The 24,031-nt window shown below is 46.7% G+C and overlaps 1 protein-coding gene across 6 annotated transcripts in view; it reads left to right on the forward strand.

Moving 5' to 3' along the window:
• APBB2 (amyloid beta (A4) precursor protein-binding, family B, member 2) overlaps positions 1-24,031 on the forward strand; it is a 433,566-nt gene that overhangs the window by 389,100 nt on the left and 20,435 nt on the right. Inside the window, exon 2 of one of the 6 annotated variants that reach the window (XM_011949063.1) lies at positions 13,885-13,890. The exons of the other annotated variants lie outside the window; for them this stretch is intronic. The gene's annotated coding sequence lies outside the window, so the exon portion shown is untranslated. The remainder of the gene's footprint in view (positions 1-13,884; positions 13,891-24,031) is intronic. 6 annotated transcript variants of the gene reach the window in all.

A 24,031-nucleotide genomic window follows, 5' to 3' on the forward strand; every position in this document is an offset into this window, starting at 1 on the left:
TCAGCCAGTATCATCAAAAAAGGTGTCATGGTGTGTAGCTCCGTAAGAACCCTACTTTCCTTTTTGTTTCCTTTTTCTTTTTCTTTTTTTTTTTTGAGACAGAGTCCCTCTCTGTCGCCCAGGCTGTAGTGCAGTGGCACGATCTCATCTCACTGCAACCTCCACCTCCCGGGTTCAGTTGATTCTCCTCCCTCAGCCTCCTGAGTAGCTGGGACTACAAGTGCACACCACCACACCCGGCTAATTTCTGTTTTTTTAGTAGAGACGGGATTTCACCGTGTTGGCCAGGCTGGTCTCGAACTGCTGACCTCAGGTGATCCACCTGCCTCGGTTCTCCCACAGTGCTGGGATCACAGGCGTGAGCCTGTAATCCTGGCCTGATTTTATCATTCTCATTTTGCAGATGTGAGAAACCCACTTTTGTAACAGCTGCCACGAATTTTAGTTCTAGTTTTTCTGCAATGGGGATAATCTATTTAATAGGTATTTATTGGACACCTGCCATGTGCTTGCTGGGCATTGGTGCTGGTATAATATTAAGTGGTATAATAAATACAACAGGTGGCTTCTTCCTTTCTTGGAGCTCACACTATGCTGGTGTGGGGCCCATTGCAGGTCCTCTGCACTGGAGCATCCCTGGGAAGCAGTGTGGATGGCACCGAGGTGAGACAAGAAGATACTGCTGCTGCCCTGGAGGTCATCTGAGCGCATGGCAGTAGGTGCAAACAACAAGGGGGCTCAGATCATCTGCACTCCAAGGGTGGAAATATTAATCAGACCAGTGGGCCACTGGGCACTAAAGTCGGTCATCTTGAACTTGCTTACTTTGATCCATGGATACCTCTCAGAGGAGCCTGCAGCTGCAAGGAGGAGCAGAGCTGAGTTCTAAAGGGTTCAAACATTGGCATTATTGATTTGAATGGAGTAATTCCAGTTTGTTACAAAAACTATCAGTCATGCAGCCTCCTTGTCTCACTTCTACAGCTTTCCTCTTGACAACCCCTCTAGGAAATGAATTTCTTTTTTTTTTTTTTTTTTTTTTTTTTTCAGACAGAGTTTCACTTTTATCACCCAGGCTGGAGTGCAGTGGCATAATCTTGGCTTACTGCAACCTCTGCCTCCCAGGTTCAAGCGATTCTCCTGCCTCAGCCTCCCAAGTAGCTGGGATTACAGGTGCCCGCCACTACGCTAATTTTTTTGTATTTTTAGTAAAGACAGGGTTTCGCCATGTTGGCCAGGCTGGTCTCGAGCTCCTGGCATTAGATTATCCATCCATCTTGGCCTCCCAAAGTACTGGGATTGCAGGCATGAGCCACCACGCCAGGCCTAGGAAAATGAATTTCATTCTGTACCACTGGCTGAGCAAAGCTTTATGTCTGGCCAGTCTCCCGAGTGTTAAGAGATGACTTAACTGTGTGTCCCTATTTACTCTCCATATACATTTCATGGGTTTTGGGGAGTAAACTGATGGCACATAACCTCTTATCTAGGTTTTCAGATTTTTCCACAAATCTCTAGGATCACAGAAAAACCTACTAAGTAGTAGTGTAACTTGTCTTTTTAAAGGGCCTATGTTGAACACAGAATATGACATATTTGAGAAGTTCTTAGACTTTTGAATTCCTTGGGCCCTAACATAGTACCTAGTATAGGATGCCCTCCATAAATAACCCAGTTGTTGAATGGGCAGATGAATGAATGTAGATTAAAATACTTCATTGTCTACTTTTAGGGTTTAATTTTGACCATCCACGTGCTTAATGTTTACAGTCTAATGGTTAATATGCTGTTCGGCAGATAAGGAGCATCCGTGTGTCAGGCACCTTGTGAGGCAGCATGAAGGACTGAGACAGACAAGGTCCCTGTTCAAAGAGGCAGGAGATAAGCTGGAAAAACAACTCAGGAAGCAAGATGATATAGGTTATGCCGAGTGCCTTGAAGACCATCAACAACATGATGCAGCAGAGTAGCTCAGAGGGGAAAGGGGCCGTCAGGAGGCAGCCCATCCTAGGAGGCGACATTTGAGCTGGGCTCGAAGGCTGAGAAGCCAGCCACATGGGGAGTGAATAGAAAGCACTGAGGAACGGCTGGGCATGGTGGCTCATGCCTGTAATCCCAGCACTTTGGGAGGTCGAGGCAGGTGGATCACCTGAGGTTAGGAGTTCAAAACCATCCTGACCAATATGGTGAACCCCGTCTGTACCAAAAATACCAAAAAAATTAGCCGGACTTGGTGGTGCATGCCTGTAATCCCAGCTACTCGGGAGGCTGAGGTAGGAGAATCACTTGAACCCAGGAGGCGGAGGTTGCAGTGAGCCGAGATCATGCCATTGCACTCCAGCCTGGGCAACGAGCGAAACGCCATCGTAGAAAAAAAAAGGAAAGCACTGAGTAGGTGGAGCACTCAACATGCACAAGGATGAAGAGGAAGCCAGTGGTTTGTGCTGGAAGAGGTGGATGGGGACAGGATCCATTAGGGCTTCTGGGCAGTGGTTAAAGGTTTGCCATGAGGTGCCTGTGAAGAGGGTTAACCAGGGGAATGCCATAATCTAGTTTATTTCCTACAAAAATATCTCAGGGAATGGATATTGGGAACAGGAGTGGAAACCGAGGGACCAGTTGACCAGCCCTGGTCCGGGAGAGATCAGTGACGTGGCAGAGGGCATGAAGAGAAGCAGGCAGATGGGAGAAACGTGGAGGTTGAACTCGCCGAGTTGACTGTACAAGACGCAGCAAGGGGTGTGATCTAGGACCACACCTGATTTCTTTGATGCGTTGTTTATGTCTGTAGAAAATACATGCTAATAGAAGTAATGACTGTTCGAGGGCAAAGTTATTAAGCCGTGGAACAACTCTGTTTACATTTATGTTGTGTCAAGACCTTGATTTGGGCCAGACATGGTGGCTCATGCCTGTAATCCCAGCACTTTAGGAGTCCGACTGTCCCCAAAGGATCACTTGAGGCTAGGAGTTTAAGACCAGCCTGGGCAACATGGCAAAACCTTGTCTCTACTGAAAATACAAAAATTACCCGGGCATGGTGGTGCATGCCTGTAATTCCGGCTACTAGGGAGGCTGAGGCACGAGAATCTCTTGAACCTGGGAGGTGGAGGTTGCAGTGAGCTGAGATCGCACCACTGCCCTCCAGCCTAGGCGACAGAGAAACACACTCTGTCTCAGAAAAAAAAAAAAAGAGGAAGACTTTGACTTTTCTTTGGTTCTCCAGTGTAGATGAGCAGACGTTTCCATCCAGTGCAGGCTTGTGTATTTGGCCATTTTTCCAAGATGTTTTCACCCTTCAATACCCTTTCTGGCCTTCTCAACTAGTTATGAGACCTTTGAGCATTTTTCTTTGTTCTGGCGTGAAAATAAAGAATCAGACTAAGAAGAGGAGACAGGTTTAAGCCTTAATTTATACGGAATTATTCTACCTTTGTTCCCAATTTATAAGAATCCATTCATAATTACTTTTTTTTTTTTTTTTTTGAGACAGAGTTTTGCTCTGTCACCCAGGCTGGAGTGCAGTGGCACAATCTCGGCTTACCACAATCCCCGCCTCCCAGGTTCAAGCGATTCCCCTGCCTCAGTCTCCCAAATAGGTGGGATTACAGGCACGCACCACCACACCCCACTAATTTTTTGTATTTTTAGTAGAGACGGGGTTTCACTATGTTGGCCAGGCTGGTTTTGAACTCTTGACCTCAAGTGATCCACCCGCCTCAGTGTTGGGATTACAGGCATGAGCCACTGCGCCCGGCCCCATATTTACATTTGAAGTTTCTTCACATGCAGTGTCCTCTGTAGTTCCGACAGTTGATATTCTCTCATAAATATAAAATTTGTTCCGTATGTATTTCAATTAAAAGAAAGTAACTTTCTTAGTAACTTCGCAGGAAATTCACTGAGCATTTTGAGAGCTAGAGAAGCCATTTCCTTATAGGTGTAAAGTGGAACTAAATACGGAGTTTCTAATAGGATTCTCTGCCCCCTTCTTCCAGCTGCAGAATTGTGAACTTGAATTGAAAGCTTATGACGTGTTTGTCAGAGAACTTGAGTTTTGAGGTAACTTTGGTTTGGTTTTGCAATATATATATATGCATAGAAAATATTCCTTCTGCAGTCAGTATTCTGAGCAGATGGGAAAGGGCAGGAGTGACTGGATCTGGCAGCCATTTCAATCGAGAAGCCTGGACTGGGTACCTTATAACATGTAAGCTTGTCTGGGGATGAATAAATTATAGCAGTTGAAATAATTATGATAGAGGACAAGCAGCAGCCGAGGGCACAGTTGACAGTGGGGCCAAGTTGGCCTGATTCTGTCATATCAGGGCATGCATCTGTTTGCCAGGTTACCTGAAAATGCTGTTTTCGAGGATTCTGGTGTGTTTTGTTTTTCTTCGCCCTCCCCCTTAAAACACTGTAAGAGCTATCGCCTGCTAGTGACCTTTTAGAAATAAAATGGCTGGGGCAGACGTCCGCATGGCTGCTGCTTCATATGTTGGGCATCCGTGTAAGATTTCAGTTGAGCAAAAGGTTGTTTGGTTCTAAAGCATTTGCAAGTTGTAAACGCTCTTACTCCTGCATCCAGTGCTCTTACTCCTGCATCTTGGTGGAAAAGTTTCTAGCCAGCCCTGGAGTTTGTCACCTGTAACAAGAATTATTCTACCATCTCAGCCAGTCGCAGGGTCCCTCGATTGGTTTACACTTTGCTGTTAACATTTTGAAAATGTTCACTGTTTTCTGACAGGGAGGCTTGCATTTTCGTTTTGCACTGGGCTCCACGAAGTATTTAGCCAGTGCTGTCCATATCATATGTTGCACCCTGGAAACAGATTGTCCTCTAGAGCAGGGGTTGGCAAATTTTTTCTGTAAAAGGCCAGATTTTTTTATTGTTATTATTTTCTTGAGACAGGGTCTCACTCGGTCACCCAGACTGGAGTGCAAGTGGTGTGACCACAGCTCACTACAGCCTTGACCTCCTGGACTCAAACAGTCCTCTTGCCTCAGCCTCCTGAGTAGCTGAGACTCACAGGCAGGCACCACCACACCTGGCTATTTTTTTAAAAACTTTTTGTAGAGATGAGGTCTCGCTATGTTGTCCACACTGGTCTCGAACTCCCAGGCACTGGCCACATACTAAATATTTGAGGCTTTTGGAGCCGTGTGGTCTCTGTTGCAACTACTCACCTCTGCAATTGTGGCACAAAAGGAGCTGTAGCCTCTGCATACGTGAATGAGTGTGGCTGTGGTCCAATACTCTTTATTCACAAAACAGTGGGAGATTTGGGGGGGATCATAATTTGCTGATCTCTGATCTGAAGGACCTACATAGAACCCTTAATGACAATTCAAATAGGGATTTCATCACTTGGAAGTAAGATGGTTCAGTCATCTTTGCCCAGCTGTGTGTTGTGTTGAACATTAGCCCCCAAAGAGACTTCCTGCAGAAGGTCAGGGGCTTTGAGCCTCTTTCTTTTTTAATATGACATACTTATTTTAGTTGTCAAATATGGACAATAACAGGAAGCCAAACTCAAATAATAATAATAGGGTATTACAAAGCTGGGCATAGTGGTACCCACCTGTAGTCCAGCTACTCTGGAGCCTGAGGTGGGCAAATCACTTGAGCCAAGGAGTTTGTGTCCAGTCAGGACAACATCTAAGACTCCGTGTCTTAACAAAAACAAAGCAGGATGTTACAGCAGTGGCATTGTGGTTTTTGTTTTTTAAAGATTCTTCATCATATTCAATGAAAAAGGAAAAAAAAAGATGCTGAAACAAAGAGACAAACTGCCTATAAAAAGTAACCTGAATAGCAGGGCACGGTGGCGCATGCCTGTAATCCCAGCACTCTGGGGCGCTGAGGCAGGCAAATCATCTGAGGTGAGGAGCTTGAGACCAGGCTGGGCAACATGGCGAAACCTCGTCTCTACTAAAAATACAAAACTTAGCTCTTCCGGGGACGTTGTCTGCAGGCACTCAGAATGGTCCAGCGTTTGACATACCGACGTAGGCTTCCTACAATACAGCCTCTAACAAAACTAGGCTGTCCCGAACCCCTGGTAATAGAATTGTTTACCTTTATACCAAGAAGGTTGGGAAAGCACCAAAATCTGCATGTGGTGTGGGCCCAGGCAGACTTCGAGGGGTTCGTGCTGTAAGACCTAAAGTTCTTATGAGATTGTCCAAAACAAAGAAACATGTCAGCAGGGCCTATGGTGGTTCCATGTGTGCTAAATGTGTTCGTGACAGGATCAAGCGTCCTTTCCTTATCGAGGAGCAGAAAATCATTGTGAAAGTGTTGAAGGCACAAGCACAGAGTCAGAAAGCTAAATAAAAAAATGAAACTTTTTTGAATAATAAAAATGAAAAGACTTGCAAAAAAAAAAAATACAAAACTTAGCTGGGTGTGGTGGCGCCAAGTCATCGCAGCTACTCGGGAGGCTGAGGCAGGAGAATTGCTTGATCCTGGGAGGCAGAGGTTGCAATGAGTTGAGATGGTGCCACTGCACTCCAGCCTGGGCGGCAGAGCGAGACTCTGTCTCAAGAAAAAAAAGTAACTTTAGTAAACAGGAAGGGTACATATTCTTTCAAACTATATCAAGAAGTTAACTCCTGCCATTATACTCTAGTACCTCTGAGGGGCGGGAGGAATACTTTGTGGGCGCCCCAAAGGGCAGCTTTTGAGTCCATCACTGCCTCAGCACGTATGGGAATGTGTTGTCTTGGGTCTTTTCCCGAAATGATAAGCAGAGGTTTATTTCTCTTAGAGCACAAATATAAAGAAAATTATCTGGGGATAAATCTTGATAGAAATCAATATACAAGGGAAATTGATATATTGACTTCTTCAGGAGCAGAGGAGCTATTTCTCATTGAGACAAATGTTCCAAAGAAGGAATCTAGTTAGGAGCTCTGGCAACATCGTTGTTGTTTCTGCTGGAGATGATCAGAGTATAGATTCGCTTTGCTTTTAAATAGAGTCATGAGAGATTAATAATCTTCTCAGAGCTTGCCTCCTGCCTGTTCAGATGAAATACATGTTTTATTAACATTGTTTCAGCTGACATGAAAACAGGATGTGAACCAAAAAGTCATTTTAAAAGTGCTGTCTGCAATGAGCAATAGCAGGAAAAAAAGGAATCCAGCCGCCTCCCTACTGTTTGTGGCATCATTCCCTTAGCTTCTTACCAACATGATCAGGAAGAAGGGAGTTCTCTGTTTCCCCTACTTAGTTATTCACATATTCAAAAATACTGACTGATTGCCTACTATGTGCTTGACAGTGGTAAGTGAACAGGCAGAAAGGTTCTTGCTCCATGAGCTTTACATTTTTGGTGGAGAGAGGGACACAGGGTAGTTTCAGATGGCTGTGAGTGTTGACAATGACTGGGCGATCCTCAGGGTTCTTTTGGAGGCAGTGATGATCAGGATGATGAGGGGAGGACCTGGGGGAAAAGCAGACCAAGCAGCGGAACAGCAAGCCCAGAGGCTGTCAGGCAGGGGCAGGCTTGTATGTTTCAGAGCAAAATGGTCCCAGTGTGGCTGGAGGCAGGGAGTTTGTGGGGGGAATTGTAAGCAGGAGAGTCATGGAATAAGTGGCAACTGAGCAGAGGATGATAGGAAGGTAATTTAAACCAAACACAGCACTTAATTACCGTCACCAGCTCCAGCAGTGATGGAACCAAAAGTCCAGTGGGGACAGAGAGAGAAAGGCCGAGCAGAGGCTACTTCCAGTGAGGGGAGGGTCCTGAGCAGAGCCAATTCATTGGGAGGGAGCCAGGCTCAGGTGCTAGGTGCCCCAGAGCTACACGGCAGAGAAGAGCCCAGCCAGCAGGCCTGCATTCTGTTTGCAGATCCACCACCTGCTAGCTGTGGGCTTTGGAGCAAGTCAACTTAAACTGTCTGACCCTTCGATTCCTCATCTGTAAACTGAGAGCCGTGATGCATCCCCCTGCAGGGCTGTTGTGTGGCTTGGTGACAGTGCGCACCACGAACGGAGCCCTGGTGAGACAGAAGCCATCATAGTCAGGAGCCACTACTGTTACTTGGTTAGTGGTAATCAGCCTTCCTAGGGTTGGTGTCTGCTTTTCTTTAGATATTATTGAGTTTACATTATACCAGAAATACATGTATCTAGATGGAAGTTAACAAAATTCAGGCCTGGGCATAGTGGCTCATGCCTGTAATCCCAACACTTTGAGAAGCTGAGGTGGGTGGATTGCTTGAGCCCAAAAGTTTGAGACCAGCCTTTGCAACATAGTGAAGCCTCATTTATGCAAAAAATAAAAAATTTGCCGGGTGTGATGGCAAACACCTATAGCCCTCGCTGCTTGAGAGGTTGAGGCCAGAGCATTGCTTGAGCCCAGTAGTTTGAGGATGCAGTAAGCTATGATCATGCTACTGCACTCCTGCCTGGGCAGCAGAGCAAGATCTCATCTCTAAAAAAAAAAAAACAAGCCAAAACCACAAACAAAATTCAAATGAAGGCCATATGTATTGGCTTTTCATGTTATCTACCCTAGTAGTCCTTTGAACTGCACAAAGAAATCCCGCTGAAAATTCAAAAAGTGATTTAAGAATATGCCATATCCACAAGAGGTCCTCCACGTGGCTGGGTGCTCACCAGGTTTTTAAGTAGGAGTCTTGTCTGCACCTTGCCAGGAGTTTGTACCTTGATGGCGTTCTGGCATGGAAACCACTGTGCTGTGATTTTCCCTGCTCTGAATCAGTTCTAAATCCTTATGCGTTCCTGTGCTTTATCGGATAGAAGCCTTCTGGTGTCAAGGTGTTTTGTTTTGTCTTTTTGAGACAGTCTTGCTCTGTCGCCCAGGCAGGAGTGCAGAGGCACAGTCTCAGCTCAGTGTAACCTCTACCTCCCAGGTTCAAGTGATTCTCATATCTCAGCCTCCTGAGTAACTGGGACTACAGGTGTGTGCCACCATGCCCGGCTAATTTTTGTATTTTTAGGGGTTTTGTTATGTTGTCAGGCTGGTCTTGAACTCCTGGCCTCAAGTGATTCACCTGCCTCAGCCTCCCAAAGTGCTAGGATTACAAGTATGAGCCACCGTGCCTGACCTAGGATTTTTTATTTTTGTTTTACCATCTTGACTTTCAGAAAGGAAGCTAACCCATGGTTTCACAGTTCAGGTAGAATTTATGTAACGTTATCCTTTCATTATATCCTAAACTTTAAAGTTGAAACTGGAACATGGCATAAATTATTCTCTCACTTAACAACTAAATATAAGTTGTGTGTGTATTCTTCTTTCTCTCAGATATTCAGAGATGCAAGATTTTTGCATTTGTTTTTTTTTAATCTGTGATATAGCACAGATGAAAGCTGAAGCTCGTTAATTCTTGCTTAAAGTCTTCAAAGATGGACTTTTAAAAATACTCATTTCCTGGTTGCTTTTAAATATCCTTTTCCCCCTCATTAGTAAGCGAACTGGTAACTATTGTGTCTTCCCTCCAATGGCATGAGAAAGTCCTTTGTTTAGAAGAATGTGCCTTGAATTTCAATAACCTTAACCACTTTAAATCCTAGCTTTACACTCTTAGGTGCTGGAATTCTAACTTTCCCATCGTGGTGTTGCTGGGCAGGACAGTGAGGTGGGAGGGAGCTTGCTTTGGAAAGGAAGGCACGCTTGGTCAGAGGCAGCTGTTTGTGTCACCAGTTGATCCTGGGAAGGACAGAACCTTTCCCTGAGATGAATTCTCTGAATATCAGCCAGAAATCAGATGATAAATTTGCATAAATTCAGTATTCATTTCAGTTCAGAGGCCTTTAACCTGCGGCATGTAGATTCTAAAGGGGCCTGGGATTGAGTTTCAAGAATCACTGAACTGTTCCAGCTCTGCACCCCTCCAAAATTGTGTATGAAATTGTGAGTCTGTGCACTTTTTTTTTTTTTTTGGAGTGTTTTCATCGGATGCAAAGGTGCCTTGATCCAAAACAGGTCAGGAACCTTTCCTTTCTCCTGGTGGAGCTCCCCTTCCCTCTCTCATCCCCTTCCCTCTCTCACATAGTGGTTGGCCTGGCCTGCACTGTAAGGCCATACTCAAGCCGACACCCTGTAGGAGCTTTATATGGATTAAATAATGGAATCTTTTGGCACTCTCAGGACCTGAGGGCCTCTATGATTCCCATTTTACAGATGAAGAAACTGAAAAACGAAGAGGCTAAGGGCCCTGACCAAGGACAGACAGCTAACAAATCACACACACACACACACACACACACACGCACACACACACACACCTGAAGCTGGAGGGAAAAAATAAACTGTCAGACTCAGGAGCTGGTGCAAGAATTTTCATGACGTAAAGTTTTGCAGCATTTACTTCATTGTCCTGTGGATAATGGTGAGATGTGTGCTCAAAATGCTCGAGAGATGACCAGTGATGAAAGACAAGCATCAAAAAGAAGGATGCAACAGAGACTTCGGCAAAAATGGAGTGAGAAGTCTATTGGCAAGTCCTTGCCTCGCGTGCTCAGTTTGTGAGAAGTGGACAGTCGTGCGCGGCATGGGAAGTAGGTGGCCGTGCCAGGGAACAGGAGACGGCGTCCTCTTCCAAAAAACTGGAATAGACGTTGTCGTTCTGGTGTGCTGGGTTTTTTTGTTTGTTTTTTTTTTTTGAGGAATTTTCTTTTCATTTGGATTCCAGTACACATGCCAAGTACTTCTGTTATTTCAGGCTTATATTAATGAAAACATTGCCAATTACTCCTGCATTTATTTTCCCAAGGAACAACCGCGGAGAGCATGCTGATCAGGCAGCCTGGGGGTGTGCGGCTCATGTGGAATTAATCTTGGGGTTTAATTCTTCCCACTGGCATCTTGTACAGCGAGAAGGGAGTAAGCTTATGCCTGGCACTGAATTTAGCCTTCTCCACTCTCGGCCGGGCTTGTCTTGTGCAGAAGCCCAGCTTTGAACTGATGTTTTCTTCCCAGCACATTTGCAAGCCCAGCTTTGAACTGATGTTTTCTTCCCAGCACATTTGCAAGCCCAGCTTTGAACTGATGTTTTCTTCCCAGCACATTTGCAAGGTGCTGAACTGGTGCAGCTGCTGGCACTGTCTGTGACTCTTCTGGGTTTTTGAATGACATTTCAAAGATCACTCTGCGGTCTCTATTTATGGCTGATTTTCACTTTGAGACTTAAATCAAGCAGCGTTTATTAACCCCAAATGAATTAACTGTGTCAAAAGTTTGCAGTATCGTTTTTTCCAAGTCCGCCTTCAGGGAAAAACACAGTAGCTACATCTCGATGGTATGTTTTTAAGTGAATCACTAGCAATGGATCTGATTTAAAATATCCAAGGCTACAATAATAATTATACACAAAAGAAACAGGTTATATTCTCAGATTGTTAGGTTTTTAAAGTTTTTGTCACATACTACGGATGGGCTTTTTATTAAGAATAAGAAACCGAAAACATTTGGTATAATTAAAAGCAAGTCAAAGCACTAACAAATCCTTTTCTGATAAAAATCTGAGCACTAAGAAGTTCCTAGCACATCCATTCTGAGTTTAGGAACCCAAGAATTAGGGAGGTTGTGTAACTTGCATAATGTTACCCAGCTGTGGATTCAGACTGGGACCAGCATCCAGGTCTCTGGGTCCTTTGCTGATCTTGTAAATTGCTACCCAATCATGGCTTTCATAGGTGGAACCGAGTAGCACAGAGGGAACTCAGCCAAGAGGTGACTCTCCAGCATCGTATATCAGCTGGGGTCCAGCAAACCTGAGCAGAGGGCCCCTGCCGCTCCCCCAGGTCACTGTCCTTCCGTGGGAGATAGTCCATCTCAAATGCTGCCCAGTACAACCCAGCCAAAGAGGTGAAGCTGTTGGATGACGCAGTGATAGTAGCTGTTAACATTGCAGATTATTGCAGCTTTGTTGCACGCCCGGCACTCCCGTGCACACATCATCCCGTTTAACTTCATGCTTATAGTGCCCCTGAGCATTATGAGCATGAGCAGGTGTCCTTATCCCCTCTTCAGTGATGAGGAAACAGGTTTCACAGGGGTTACCGTGTAACACAGTGTGCCTGGCACACAGTGGGGCCCTGGAAATCTATGTTGAGTAAATAAAGGTAGGCAGTGTACTTGAAGGAATGTGGCTACCCATCTGGGTTTGAGCACAGCTGTGTCTGCCTCTTCAGCCCAAAGACCCTCCTAGAAATTTTTAGCCACCTCTTTCCCTACAAAAGTTCACCAAAAGAGAGAAATGTTCCCTGTTCCTCTGAAACCCTAGGTTCTTGGCCAAACCCTTTGGCCCTACCGTGAATACCTGTGCATAGGGACTGTGTTTGCCATTTAGGAGACAAACCATTAGGGGGCTCTGCAGGACTGTGTAGAAATACGGAGTACCCATCATGGGTGCATCTAAGACTAGAATTTGAGTCCTGCAGCTTACCGTCAAACTCTCTTCCCCATGTAGTAGCTATGTGACCTGTTTCCTCATCTGTCAGAACAGTAATATTGACCTTGTTCAGTTACTGTTAGGGGCCAAACAGAGCTCAATAAAGGGTAACTGTTGGCTGGTGTTATTGTAATCATTAATGTTAGTCCTTTTAGCTGGCCTGGGGCATGCTGACCACAATGGCTTCCCTTCAGTACTGAGGTAGATTTGCATATTTTGTCACAGAAGTCAAATGTGTGTATTGTGTAATTTTCAAAGAGATAAAGTAAAATCCTCTATAATCCCCTTTCCATATTACAGTTGACAGTTTGGGTGTTATATTCCAAGTTTTTCACTGTGTATATATAAAAATACACATGCAAACATTTTGTTGTTTTTATAAGACCTGCATCTACAACTTGGCTTTGTTTTTGCCCCACTTACTAGTGTGCCATGGTCATTGTTCCGCCTCAGGGTGAGCAGCTCTTCCTTTCCACTTAATGACTTTGTGGTTCACTGTCTGGTGCGCTTGGCATTTCATGCCATGATTTTAGCTCCAACCCTGCAGGGTCCTGCTGGCCGCCCCATGACCCTGGCCATAGAGTGCCCGAGAGAATGGGTTTCTGTGAACATTGGGTTTCTTCCTTTCCTCCTCATTATCTATCCAGTACTCCCTGCCTCTTTGGTCCAGTTGCTCTGTATACGGTGCATGCAAATTGGCTGTGACAAGGCCAGAAAGGAATGGTGTGAGCCCTATGGGTCAGGGGGTTAAGTGACTTCATTAGGGTCCCGGGCAGCTCTGGGCAGCTCGGGGAGGGAACTCCAAGAGTGTGGCCCCAACCAGACTTGCACTCTGCTCCTCTCTCCGTTCCATTCCTCTCTTTGCTGACACATCTCTGATCTCTCCCCCTTTGAGCTGTCATCTCCTGTCTCTCCCACTTCCCACCCCTGCCCTTGACCTTCTGTGCTGCCCCCCTCCCTCCCTGTTGCCCTGTAAGGATGCATCTCAGGAAAAGTGCCTGGATTCCAGTGATGTAGCTCTGTTAATAGAGTGTCCGGAGTGTCGGTAAAACAGGTAAGGTTGTGTCCATGCCGTTGTTTCTGTATGTTTTGTACTGGGAGCAGGTGGAGCTGGAAAATGAAGACACGTCCTCTGCCAGTGTTTACTGCAAACAGTTTCCTGTATTTGACTGTGATATTTTAAGCTTGATTACCTCCCCCGGTTGATATGTTGCCTCTGTAAATTCAGCTGGCGTCTCTTGGCTTCATCGTAATGTGGCTCAAAATACACACTTCTGGGCGGTACAGTTGACCTAAAATAAGCACGGAAAGCCTATTAATCGCTGCAGAGTTGGGAAATGAGATGAGCTGTCAGTGCTCAGACTCGCTTTTAACGGGGCTGTGTTATTTGCGGGAAGCCGTGTGAATGCTAACGTGTTGTTTCTGCTCTGTTCCCTCACGCCTTCCCGGATTCAGAGAGAGGTAACCGGCCGATTTTCACTTCTCCCCGCTTTGTGGTGTCTTAACGTGTCTGGCAAAGCTCACTTGCTTTCTTCATGTCGCATTGCCATCCTCACAACCATCCTTGTCCTTGAAAGGCAGAACTTTTGTTTTGTTTGGTTTCGTTTTGCCTTTTATCCCCAGCATTTAAAACCGAGTCTGGAATTGCGTCTGCGTCCCTCATCCTCTGCTGTGTTTGACCCTGGTTGTAGAAGGTGATGGGCTGAGTGATTAAGTGTAACACCAATGTGGTCACTCTTACTAACGACTGAGAAAAATCTCATCAGCGTGACAGGGAGTGAATGTGATGGAAATAGGGTATGTACCATATTGTAGAAGGAGGCTTTTCATGCTTCTGGAAAAATCAATATCATGGGCGGGTGTGGTGGCTCACACCTGTAATCCCAACACTTTGGGAGGCCGAAGTGAGTGGATCACTCGAGGTCAGGAGTTCAAGACCAGCCTGGCCAACATGGTGAAATCTCATCTCTACTAAGAATACAAAAAATTAGCTAGGCGTGGTGGTGGGCACCTGTGATCCCAGCTACTTGGGAGGCTGAGGCAGGAGAATCACTTGAACCTGGGGGGCGGTGGTTGCAGTGAACCAAAATGGCACCACTGCACTCCAGCCTGGGCAACAGAGAGATACCCTGTCTCAAAGAAAATAAATAAATGAAAAGAAAAGAAAAATTAATATTAGCGCTTATGTTACATATTCTCTAGAATTTGATTGGTAAGGGTTGGCACTAGGCTACTAGCCTAGCCAGAAGCACTGATTCAGTTTCAGTGTCAGTTATTAGCCAAAATATATGGTCCTCCCTCCCCACCACAAGAAGGGTAGAACCATGGAAAAGACGAAATGAAAGCCTCAGTTGTGTTTTTCCAGTGCTCTGCGTGTCCGCCTGCCCGTTTGATTGATTGGGGACTTTAAACTCCACGATTCCGTAACTCTACCACTTAATAAAAACTACACTTTTAATGGAAGAAGGGAATTTTGAGATTTTTCTCCTTGAAAGAATGATGATTGTTCCTGCTGGGCAAAGTGGAGAGACAGGAAGGTAGATCTCCTCGTTGTGTCAGAGTTGGTCTCATGTAACCTCCCTCCTGGTTGGGAGCTGGAAGTGATGAATCCTCAGCCGGTATTTCCTGCCACACTGGTGTTGGACTGCCCCCTGCTGGTGACTATTTTCCTCAGTGATGTGCTGCTGTCATTGCCCAGTGGTTAAGAGGGATCGAGACAGCATAGATTGGGCGGTGACACATCCAGGGCTGGTCTTCCAGAGAGTGTGATTAAGAAAATTTGCCAACTTCACTGACTTTTTAAATCACTTTGAGGAGACCCTGGCGGGGGAGGTGGTGGAAGGTTCTGGAGGCTGAGGGCTGTGCGTGTGGATGTGAGCTCCTTCATGTAAAATAACAGCCAGTCCCATCAGTCAATGGTGAAGATATTTTCAGGTGTTTGCTAGTTCCTATCCTCCTTGTTTATGTGGGTGTCTCGCTGGGAAGCAGTTGCTCTGAATATTAACAACAGGACTCTGTTGCAGAGAGGGCTACGGATTCTAGTTTGCCCAAGCCACCTCAATGATTGCAGGTGGTAGAATTTCAGATCTCTGTTTACACACTCTGTGTCTCATGAACGTGCCTGGTGAGAATTCCCTGCCAAGCCTGTGTGTTTACCCAGGTGATGAGTACCTGGGATGCTCCTTTCAGAGGCTAAAAAACTTAGCATCTTTTTAAGCTTGCAAAGAAGGAGAAAGTAAGTTAAGGTTACCAAGCAAGAGCCTGAACTTTGTGACATTAGTGATGTGTGCATACGATACATGTAACACTGGGTTAAAAAGAACAGAAAACCAAAGTCTTCCGTGTGTGTGTGTTGTGGGGGGGTCATTCTGGATTGACCATCTAGAAAGATGAAGTTTCTCATATACTTTTGCTTCCCAGTTCCTCTCACTCTCAAAACAAGATTTTCAAAGTGCAGTCAGAAAATCAAAGCATCCAGTCTTGAAAACAGGACTCATTCTTCCTCCAGACCTTGTACAGACTGTCAACAACCCACATTTTTGTATAGCCCAGGACCCCTATAATTTCACTGTTCTCATGTGGGCTTACCTTTTGAATTCTATTTTTGATCTCATGCTGGGCCCTGCACAGGTGAAACAAAGAAGAGAGAAAGCCCTTTGTCCTAAAGTGCTGGAAGTGCAATGTTTGGATCCAATCCCTTTGCTGCTGTCTTATCCTTATTTGTGGATGGGACCTGCCCTTTGCAGTAGCATCAATAGAAAGATAAGCTGGGAGGAAATGGTCATTGGGTACATTTTAGCAAGTCTTAGTATTATTCATATGAGCGCAAATATTTATTAAAAACACCCCTCGTGGGGCCAGGCACAATGGCTCATGCCTGTAATCCCAGCACTTGGGAGGCCGAGGCGGGCGGATCACTTGAGGTCAGGAATTTGAGACCACCCTGGCCAACATGGTGAAGCCCCGTCTCTACTAAAAATACAAAAATTAGCCAGGTGTGGTGTCACACGCCTGTAATTCTAGCTACTCGGGAGGCTGAGGCAGGAGAATTTCTTGAACCTGGAAGGCAGAGGTTGCAGTGAGCCGAGATGGCACCACTGCACTCCAGCCTGAGCAACAGAGCAAGACTCCATCTCAAAAAAAAAAAGAAAAAAGAAAAATTCCTCATGGATAAGGAGACAGTATTTCCAAGTGGGCTTTTTGTTTGACTTCTTTTTCCTCATTTATAATATGGTACCTAAAATTTATTGAATGCCTATCGTGTGCCAGCCTTCACAAATTCCCCTGAATAAACATGCCATGTATTTGACCTGAGCAAATGTGATTGATGTGAAAGATGTTATCAAATTGTGGATACTTGGTAAGGAATCCCAGCAGCAGAGAACTGGTGAGAGATTGCATGTAATGTGAATCCAACAGAAAAGGACAGGCGAGTTCCTGCCAGTTACATGGGCTCTCGTGCAGCTGACAAGGTCAGCTTGTTCTGTGCCGCTCCAGAAGGCAAAACTGGATCCTACAAGCAGAAGTTACAGGGAGGCAAGGTTCCGTTCATCATTTAGAAAAAATATATTTTGAGCCAGGCGTGGTGGCAAGTGTCTGTAGTCCCAGCTACTTGGAAGGCTGAGACGGGAGGATCGCTTGAGTCCAGGAGGTCGAGGCTACAATGAGTTGTGATTGCACCACTGCACTCCAGCCTGGCCAACAGAGTGAGACCCTGTCTTGAAATAATAAAATGAAAAATAATATATAAAAATGTTTTAAGAAGACATATATATATTATTCACTGGAGCTTTCCACCAACAGAACAGGCTGATTTATTAAAGAAACGAGATGTCCTATCATGGAAATACTCTAGGTAGGTACCACCTGCTGGTGCTGCTGTAAAAGGGACTTTGAAAAGTTAGCCTGAGTCACAGCTAAGAGGTCTGTAGATGCCTTTTTGAAGAAAGGTAAACACATAAGCAGATTCCACTTACACTAAGAGAGTTGTAAAGGAGAGATTTAGGGAGAGAATAAGTAGTTCTGGCTATTTTTAAAAATAGAGTCTGCTTTTGCCAGGCGTGTTGGCTCATGCCTGTAAATCCCAGCACTTTGGGAAGCTGAGGTAGGCAGATCACTTGAGGCCAGGAGTTCGAGACCAGCCTGCCCAATATGGTGAAACTCCATCTCTACTAAAAATACAAAAATTGGCCAGGTGCATGGCTCACGCCTGTAATCCCAGCACTTTAGGAGGCTGAGGCAGGCAGATCATGAGGTCAGGAGATTGAGACCATCCTGGCTAACATGGTGAAACCCCGTCTCTACTAAAAATACTAAAAATTAGCTGAATGTGGTGGCACACGCCTATAGTCCCAGCTACTTGGGATTCTGAGGCAGGAAAATTGCTTGAACCTTGGAGGTGGAGGTTGCAGTGAGCCGAGATTGCACTACTGCACTCCAGCCTGGGCGACAGAGTGAGACTCCGTCTAAAAAAAAAAAATTAGCCATGTGTGGTGGTGCACACCTGTAATCCCAGCTACTGAAGAGGCTGAGGCATGAGAATCACTTTAACCCAGGAGGTGAAGGTTGCAGTGAGCCAAGATCATGCCACTGCACTCCAGCCGGGGTGACACAGCAAGAATCTGTCTCAAAATAATAATAATAATAATAATAATAAATAGAGCCCACTTGAATAAAGAATCATTTATTCATTCATTCCATAAAGATGGATTAAGATCCTACTGTGTGATGAGAATACTATTTAACTGAGAATATATAAAAGCAATCTTTGGTCCTTTTTATTTTTTTAATTAAGAAATTTGAGGCCGTCAGATAAGATGTATTAACACTGTCATTTTTCTCCAGCAAAACTCTAGCCTGGTCCTCTGGGGGAGTAATTACTGAGGAGGACAGCAAAAAAGACAGTAATGAAAAGAGTTGGAAACACCAGGGCTCAGTAAGCAGGTGGCAACAGGTACTTGATTCCTGGTACTAGCTTCTGTCACCATTTAAAGAACAGACACAAGAAACTATAGCTATAAGCCTTCCACTTCCTGGCTTATAAAAGAAAATGCAATGATTCTCATGACTGCAGGCATTAAATGGAGTGAGACTCCGTGTATGGGGAGCGGACGGCTCCTGGACTAGCCTTGTAAATGGCTAGGGAATGGCATGAGTTGGAGCAGAGGGCAGAAATGGGTCTTGCTGCCAAGTGTCAGACAGATCGTGTCTGATGATTGCAGGTGGTAGAATTTCAGATAATCACAGGTTCCTGGAAATCTAGAAGCTGTTGGAAAAACTGGGAGCCGTGTTCTTTCTGGCCTTCGGAGATCTTTTGGAACAGCTGTGTGGTTTTACAGACAAGATGCTGAAGCCTGGAGCCTGCGTGGCTGTGTGAGGCCCCCGGTTAATGAGTATGGCTCCCATCCCGTCTGAGATGGGACCGTCCTTGTGCTCTGGAAGCTGGGAGTGCTAACGGAAGGAAAGACCTCCAGGGCTCCCACCTGAAGGCTCCTCAAAGGTGCCTGCAGTGGACCAGCCAGCCCCCGTGTCCCATGCAGCAACGGAGCTGGCTACGGACCCTGCCTGCTTGACTGCCTGACGCCTGATGGCCATGTGGCACCCGGCACACTCTTTCCTCCCCAGCTCACATGCTCAGCCTGAGCTGATCCCACCAGTTTGTTTGCACAGTTTGTCAGGAACACTCTGAGGGTGGAGGTGTGTTTACTACAAAGCAATTTCTTATCCCCCTCAAAATACAAGAAAATCTAGGAAATATTATGTTGCTCTTACATATGACAATAGTGGCTTTTAGCATCATAACACTGGGATTGGGGAAAAAACCCAGGTGTGTAAAAAACTAATTGGCGACATTCTGATCACTGTGGAAGCCAGCTGATGGGACATAGAGTTCGTTTACTATCTTCTCTATTTTCATGTGTGTTTGGAAAGTTCCAGAAGGAGAAGAGTAAAAAACAGAAAGGAGAGAGAGGGATGAACTCTGTTCTTTTAACTCCTGTACTCCTCAGGCTGTGGCCCCAAACTCCTTCTCCCAGGAAAGGGTCCAGGAGGCCAAGGTCACTGCAGACCTCGCTGTGGCTGAGACCACCTGCCCTGTCTCCCACTGTTCTGGAAAACTCTCTACCCCTTTCCCTCAACCCCCATTCTTTGATGTCTTTGGGACCAGCCTCTCCTGGGCTTTTCCTGCCCTCTTCCCCAGCAATTTTTTCTCCACCTTCTCATTGGACCTCCTGTCTCAACAAGGCTTCTAAATGTCTTTCCTGGTCGCCAGGCCTTGGTTTGACATGTTTTTTGTTTGTTTGTTTTTGAGATGGAGTCTTACTCTGTTTGCCTAGGCAGGAGTGCAGTGGTGTGATCTCAGCCCACTGCAACTTCTATCTCCTGAGTTCAAGCGATTCTCACCCCTCAGCCTCCCAAGTAGCTGGCATTACAGGTGCATGCCACCACACCCGCCTAATTTTTGTATTTTCAGTAGAGACGGTGTTTTGCCATGTTGGCTAGGCTGGTCTTGAACTCCTGACCTCAAGGGATGCACCCGCCTTGGCCTCCGAAAGTGCTGGGATTACAGGCATGAGCCACCGCGCCCAGCCAGCTTTGTCTTTTCATGCTCCACACTCTCACGTGCTCCCCTGACTTTACCCAACTCCCAGATCCATGTCTCCTGCCCAGGCCGCAGGCCTCAGCGCAGGGTCCCAGCACCCACCTGCTTCGTGGGCCTTGTCACCTGGTGCTCCTCAAGCACAAGCAACCCACACGTTGTGTCCACTCTGGAGCTCATCAGCTTCCTGCACCAAACCGGCCTTCCTTTCCTCCCCCACTCCAGTGATGGGGTGCTTAGCTACCCTAGCGGGGACCTCAGAGTTATTCTTAATCCCCTCCCTCATCCACATCGCTCGCACACCTGCCACTCCTGCCAGCCATCCTTCCAACACCTCTTCCGTCTGTCTCCTCTGCCCCATTCGCACAGATTGCTGGTGTAGCCTGCACTTTGCACATCCCCCCTGTGCTGGACCACCACAGTGGCCCCCAGCAGTCTCCTTCCCTTGGCTGGCTTTGTCCCAGCAAACAAATCACATGGGGTCACCTGTAATATTGCAAGACTGGGATGGCTCAGAGTAAGGGTCAGTCCTGGCAAGACACAAGGCACTTTGCAAACTGAGTACAGACTCCTGCATAGCACCCCTGCAGCCACACCTGGGCCTCACCACAGTGCCTGGGGCACACACATAGGACAGCCGGGAGGTCTCCCAAACACTCGTGGGGCCTTCTGACCTCCCTGCCTCTGCTCATACCTGTTTCAATGTTCTTTGAACCGTTTGCTGCCTTCTTACCGTGATGAGGTCCTTCTTACACTTAAAGCAGCAGCTCAAACCTCTCTACCCGTCTGTAACATTAGACAGGCTTGCAAGGCTGGAACCTCAGCTGTTTGAATTTGCCTCGCTGGTGCCTGATACATAATACCAGCTAGAAGTGAATTGATTTTTTTTCTTTTTTTTTTTTTTTTGAGACGGAGTCTTGCTCTGTCACCCAGGCTGGAGTGCAGTGGTGCAATCTCAGTTCACTGCAACCTCCACCTCCCAGGTTCAAGCGATTCTCCTGCCTCAGCCTCCCCAGTAGCTGGGACTATAGGCTAGTCCCAGCTAAGTTTTTGTATTTTTAGTAGAGATGGGGTTTCACCGTGTTATCCAGATTAGTCTCAATTTCCTGACCTCGTGATCCGCCCACCTTGGCCTCCCAAAGTGCTGGGATTACAGGTGTGAGCCACCGCGCCCAGCCTTTAATGAACTGAATATTTTTAAAAATATCAGTCTTGAATACCACACCATAAAATCCAAATGGCAGCTGCATTCATTTCCTATTGTTGCTGTAACAAATGACCACAAACCGAGTGGCTTAAAGCCACACCACTTGATTCTTTTCCAGTTCTGGAGGTCAGAAGTGTCAAATCCCGGTGTTGGCCGGGCTGTGTTTCTTCCGGGGGCTCTCGGGGAGAATCCATTTTCTTGCAATTTCCAGCTTCTCAAGGCTGCCTGCATTCCTTGGCCCCTGCCTCCTGTTCTTTCGCTTAGGAAGAAAGTGCCTCCCGCCTTCCCTTGTGAATTTGCGGGCCCACCCAGGTAGTCCAGGATAACATCCCCATCTCAGGATCCTTCGTTGATCACATCCGCCAAGCCCCTGCTGACATGTAAGGGAATATAGCCGCAGGTTCCTGGGATGCGGGGAGGGATCATGACTCTCCTGCAGCAGCCCTTTTCAGAAGTCAGGTGCCGAAAAGGCGGGCATTTCACACAAGTGATGCTTGGATTTCGTCTTAAATCAATGAAATTCGATCACTTGTATATTTCATTGTCCATAGATGAAGTCGCTCCACTGGTTTGTGCTCTAGGCCTGAAAGAAAGGCCTCACTGTCTCTTACAGATCTCAGCTGTTTTAGGATGACTCGGGATATGTTACATGAGAGTAAAATGGGAAATGCACAAATCTCTTGACTTCCACAATGAGAAGACACCTCTTTTATCCTGGAAAGTGATGAAGTCTCTAGGGAGTTAGTTACCGGACTCACCCACCATCATGGACTGACAGATTGCTGCCTCCCTAATCTATTAGCCTCTACCTGGTAGGAAACAACAAAAGATAAGGCTGTAAAAAAAAAAAAAAAAAAAAAAAAATTGTGAGAATTCCTCCCAAAAAAGTCTGAGGCTGCTGAGTTTCTCCCTGGGGAAGCTGTGGGTTCCAGATGGTTGCCCTTAAGGCAGCAGTCACCTTCCTCTGTGCCAGAGGAAAATGAAGATTAATAATCGTAATTTTTTAAAGTTAAGCCTAAAAAGGCTGCCTATGGAAGAACCGAGGCACAGAGGGCGCAAAGCCAAAGTTCGATAGGAATAATCCATTGCTTATTGACCAGGGTCTGTTCATCCGCCCTGTCGGTAACCTTGGGATGTTGCACTCTGGGGCCTGCCAGCCCCTGTGGAGAGGCTGATGGATCTTGGAAGCTTCTATCAGACAATGTCAGAGTCAGGGAGGAACTTGGAAATCATGTTTTTCAGCCCCTTCACTTAAAGATAAGGTCCAATTCCATGCCCAGGGTTGTATAGCTAAGTGAAAGCAGGGCTGAGACTCGAATGTGGGTGGCCAGAATCTCATTGCCTGGCCCTTGTGGCTGCTGCTATCACTTAGAAGACAGACACAAGTGACACCTGTAACAGTAACTACAAAAGATATAACGACCTCTTCTTCTTTGTAGCACAGAATGTAAATACTGTGGGCATTCAGATACAAGCAGGGTCCTGGGGCCAGAGGACCAGGTGGACCACGGAGCTGGGCCAGACTGAGTAGACTGGCGTGCACTGGACAGTTTGGGGAGGGCCACTGGCCACCACATGAGGGGAGACAGCACTGCAAGCAGACACCGAGACCCACCTCTTCTGGAGCAGTGGGGAGTGCCGCGCAGTGGGAGGAACATGCTGGAAAGTTGGTGGGACAAATTTTGGAACTCTTAAAATCCAGCCAGAGGTTTTTGAACTTTGTGTGGTTGACCACAGGGAGCTTTGGGGAGATTTGGCAGCAGGAAGATGGCGGCTGCACATGGAAGTTGGAAGGATTGGAGTTGTGTGCCGGGAGACGTGGTGTATTTCTGAAGGACCCTCTAGGGAGGAGAACCAGAAGCAAGGCATCCCTTGAGTGTGATCTCCAAATGGGATGTCTTCTGTCCATTTCTTATGTGTGCCTTGATGGTGGTTGAGGCTGGATGGGAAGGCCGCAGGACCACAGTGTGGAGAAGACTGTGCTCACCCCTCAAAGTGTGGGCCCAGTGCCTTGCCCCAGCCCACCCTCCAGCCCAGTCGTGGAACCCGTTAGGCCTGAGCCTTGGGCTGACTTTCCCAACCGGAAGGAGGGATGTGTGCCGCAGGCCCACGCTTCCACTCAGCCCGCAAACACTTATTAGTACCGGCGATACGCCAGGCCTGGACTAGACGCTGGGATGAGTTAGGCACAGTCGTCTTCATGGAGCTGCAGAGTGTTGAGGAGAAGACACACGTAGACACTTGTGGTGCCCCCGTGTATGTACTGTGTGTGCGAGGAACCTTACAGGCTCTCACCCATCTTCAGCTGAGTCCTGGCAAGGGGATGGAGATGACCTGAGCACAGGCAGGGAGGCAAGGAGTGGCTTAGAATGGCTGCATGGTGGGGGGGCTGGAAATGGAGGGATGGATGCCAGAAATTTCCAGGAGGCGAAACAGGACGAACGTGGGGATTGGGTGTGGCCCATGAGGCAGGGGGAGGCCGGTTCTAGCATGGAGGAGACTGAGCTAGAACATGAGGAAGCAGGAGGAGGTTGGGAGGAGAAATGTTGAGGTCATGTGTGGACAGCCCGTGATTAAAGCCTCATGGGGCAGCCAGGTGAGGTGCGGCTGAGCTGGAGCCTGGGCTTAGGGAGCCCCACTGCAGGGCTGCCTGGGGCATGGGAGGTGAGGTTGTGAGGCAGGGTTTTCCGGCCGGACCTTCACGATGGCCAGTTGCCCGCCATTGTAAATCCCTGTCTCTTCCCAAGGCTGCCAAGGCTATCTTGGGGAAAGTATCCATCATAGTCTATGAAAAGGCC

This window comes from Colobus angolensis, unplaced genomic scaffold (genome assembly GCF_000951035.1).
Source record: "Colobus angolensis palliatus isolate OR3802 unplaced genomic scaffold, Cang.pa_1.0 Scaffold29, whole genome shotgun sequence".
Lineage (NCBI taxonomy): Eukaryota > Metazoa > Chordata > Mammalia > Primates > Cercopithecidae > Colobus > Colobus angolensis.